At 38.1% G+C, this 4,066-nt stretch overlaps 1 pseudogene; it reads left to right on the top strand.

Annotated features, from left to right (window-relative positions):
- The first annotated feature begins 452 nt into the window (after positions 1-452).
- On the top strand, positions 453-630 carry LOC120226869 (annotated as a pseudogene).
- Positions 631-4,066: the final 3,436 nt, after the last annotated feature.

The raw sequence follows: 4,066 nt of genomic DNA on the forward strand, positions 1-4,066 counted from the left end.
TTAATTAACAAGCAGATTATTTATAATTGAAAATTTCGTTCTATATTTCTATGTGATCCAGTTAAAAACAACTTCTCTATGTAGGCAATTGGAACATAAGTTATGGTGGATTGAAAGGCCATTCGTGCGGGTGCCTGATTGGCTCATTTGGTTGAGCTTCCTCTCGACTTCGGCTCAGGTCATACTTTCGCGGTTGACGGGTTCCAGCCCCATGTCAGCCTTAGTGCTGATGGCTGGGAGCCTGGAGACTGGTTCAGATTCTCTCTGAAGATTCACTCTCGCTCGCTCTCTCTTTCTCTCTGCCCTGCCCCGACTTATGTTCTGTCTATCTCTGTCTGAAAAATAATATAAACATCAAAAATATTTTGAAAACTTTGAAAGGCCATTCATTCATTAATTCATTTATTGCAGAAGATGATACAATATGTAAGTATTTTTAAATCTGTTTTTATATCTCTTCTCTGCCTTTGGGCTAAGGTCAAGTGTAGTATCTGTTCTTTTCAGTTTAAATCTGTTTTTGTCTTCTTTCATAACTTTTACTCCTGTGAGGGTAGAAACATAGTTTTGTGGGGTGCCCGAGTCAATTAGAAAATGTACAAATATTACATGGCATTTGTAAATTTATATTTTATTAGAAGGAATTATGCTTTCAATATTCAACAGTGAAATTTCAGTGAAGTCTTCTTAAATTCTGCTGTCTCTATGGTGCAGAATTAATTCCAATCACCATCTGAAAGAATCGTTAGTGATTCAAATCAAATGAATTACTCAGCCATATTTACCATTTTTTAAAATTATGGCTCAGACTAGAAAAATTAAATCCTACAAAAAAAGGTGAAAATGTGAGTCCCTTTGAGTTTTAATTAAATTTTACTTAGGAGACAAAAGCTTTACTTATCATTGAGTCTTCTATTTTCCTGATTGCAATCTCATTGCACTCACCCTTGATTAAGACATGTTTGCAGTGACCTCCAGTTTGTTAAATATACATCAGAAAGTTTACAGCCTTTTCCCATAACCTTGATTAAAATCCCTTTGAGACACTAAATGCTGAAACAAGAACTGTATTTGAAAAACAACTTGAGGGGCGTCTGAGTGGTTCACTTCGTTGAGCATCCCATTTCAGCTCAGATCATGATCTTGGGGTTTGTGGGTTTGAGCCCCATGTCGGGCTTGGCTTTGACAGTTTGGAGCCTGCTTTGGATTCTCTGTCTCTCGTCTATGTCTCTTTCTGTCTGCCCTCTGCCCCCCCCCAATAACATTAAAAATAGAAAGAAATAAAGGAAACTTGAGTGCTCTGTGTTGATTTCTGTTTCACTAATACTACTTGTAATCAAGAGTCACTAGTATAAGATGAAGCCAAAGGTAATATATGGAAAAGAAACCTTTCTCTTGTTAAAAGTTACTGTAGTAGCAGGGTAAATAAGGTTTACAACTTGATTTAGTAACTGGGAGAGATTTATTTTTAAACTCATGGTTGGAATGCATTACCTACTTACAAACTCACATTCTACAAAATAAGTAGCAAGCATATATCTGACACACATTTCTGCACAAACATAAACAGATACTCAGGTACTCAAATACATACAACAATTCATGAGTTTTTGAACCAAAATTAATAGAACACTTCTGGATTTTACGATTGACAATGTGGGTGGAAATTAATAATTCAGACTGACTTGAGTTCATATACTACTCAGTAAAATTTCTAAGATATAAAGAAACTTCATTATCTCAAGACAGACTGTAATCCTTAGCCTAAATGCCTAAGTAAGTCATCTTTATTTTGTTATTTTATTTTATTTTATTTTATTTTATTTTATTTTATTTTATTTTATTTTATTCTTTTTACAAATAGTTTTTTGTCAAGTTGGTTTCCATATAAGACCCAGTGCTCATCCCCACAAGTGCCCTCCTCCATGTCCATCTCCCCCCTGCCCCCCCACATCCATCAGTCCTCAGTTTGTTCTCAGCATTTAAGATCCTCTCATGGTTTGCCTCTCTTCCCCTCCCCCACTATTCCCCACCTTCTTCTCCCCCATGGTCTTCCATTAAGTTCCTCCTAATCCTCCTATACGTGCAAACATATGGTATTTGTCCTTCTTTGCCTGACTTATTTCACTCAGCATAACACCCTCAAGGTCCATTCATGCTGCTACACATGGCCAGATTTCATTGTTTTTCATTGCCATGTAGTATTCCATGGTATAGATAAACCACATCTTCTTGATCCATTCGTCTGTTGATGGACACTTAGGCTCTTTCCATGTTTTGGCTATTGTTGAAAGTGCTGCTATGAACATTGGGGTCCATGTGCTCCTATGCATCAGCATTCCTATATCCCTTGAGTAAATTCCTAGAAGTGCTATTGCTGGGTAGTAGGGGAGTTCTATTGTTAATTATTTGAGGAACCTCCACACTGTTTTCCAGAGGGGCTGCACCAGTTTCCATTCCCACCAACAGTGTAGGAGGGTGCCCGTGTCTCCACATCCTCGCCAGAATCTAGAGTCTCCTGATTTGTTCATTTTAGCCACTCTGACCAGCGTGAAGTGGTATCTCAGTGTGGTTTTGATTTGAATTTCCCTGATGAGGAGGGAAGCTGAGCATCGTTTCATGTTTCTCTTGGCCATCTGGATGTCCTCTTTGGAGAAGAGTCTGTTCATATATTCTGCCCATTTCTTCACTGGGTTGTTTGTTTTTCGGGTGTGGAGTTTGGTGAGTTCCTTATAGATTTTGGATATTAACCCTTTACCTGATATGTCATTTGCAACCATCTTTTCCCATTCCATCAGTTGCCTATTAGTTTTATGGATTGTTTCCTTTGTCGTGCAGAAGCTTTTAGTCTTGAGGTCCCAATAGTTTATTTTTGCTCTTGATTCCCTTGTCTTTGGGAATGTGTCAAGTAAGAAATTGCTGCGGTGGAGGTGAAGGAGGTTGTTTCCTGCTTTCTCCTCTATGGTTTGGATGGTTTCCTGTCTCACATTCAGGTCCTTTATCCATTTTGAGTTTATGTTTGTGTATGCTGTGAGAAAATGACCTAGTTTCATTCTTCTGCATGTTGCTGTCCAGTTTTCCCAACACCATCTGTGAAAGAGGCTGTCTTTTTTCCATCGGATATTCTTTCTTGCTTTTGTCAGAGATTAGATGGCTGTATACTTTTGTGTCCATTTCTGAGTTCTCAATTCTATTCCATTGCTCTATGTGTCTGTTTTTGTGCCAATTCCAAACTGTCTTGATGATGACAGCTTTGTAGTAGAGGCTAAAGTCTGGGATGGTGATACTTCCTGTTTTGGTTTTCTTCCTCAATATTACTTTGGCTATTCGGGGTCTTTTGTGGTTCCATACAAATTGGAGGATAGTTTGTTCTAGTTTTGAGAAGTATGTTGGTGCAATTTTGATTGGGATTGCATTGAATGTGTAGAGTGCTTTGGGTAGTAATGACATTTTAACTATATTTATTCTTCCAATACATGAGCACGGAACGTTTTTGCATTTCTTTGTGTCTTCTTCAATTTTCTTCGTAAGGTTTCTATAGTTTTCATCATACAGATCACTTGTATCCTCGGTTAGGTTTATTCCTAGGTATTTTATGTTTTTTTTGTGCAACTGTGAATGGGATCCGCTTCTTGATTTCTCTTTATGTTGCTTCATTATTGGTGTATAAGAACAGAATTGATTTCTGTACGTTGATTTTGTATCCTGCAACATTGCTGAATTCTTGTATCAGTTCTAGTAGGCTTCTGGTGGGGTCTGTTCAGGTTTTGTATGTAGAGTATCATGTCGTCTGCGAAAAGTGAAAGTTTTACTTCTACTTGTTCAATTCTGATGCTTTCGATTTCCTTTTGTTGTCTGATGGCTGATGCTAGGACTTCCAGCACTATGTTAAACAACAGTGGTGAGAGTGGACATCCTTGTCGTGTTCTTGATCTCAGGGGGGAAAGCTCTCAGGTTTTCCCCATTGAGGATGATGTTAGCTGAAAGCTTCTCATAGATGGCTTTGATGATGTTTAAGTAGGTTCCTTCTATCCCGACTTTCTCTAGAGTCTTTATTAAGAAGGGATAC

Source organism: Hyaena hyaena, unplaced genomic scaffold (genome assembly GCF_003009895.1).
Source record: "Hyaena hyaena isolate Hyena2069 unplaced genomic scaffold, ASM300989v1 scaffold_1875, whole genome shotgun sequence".
Classification (NCBI taxonomy): Eukaryota; Metazoa; Chordata; class Mammalia; order Carnivora; family Hyaenidae; genus Hyaena; species Hyaena hyaena.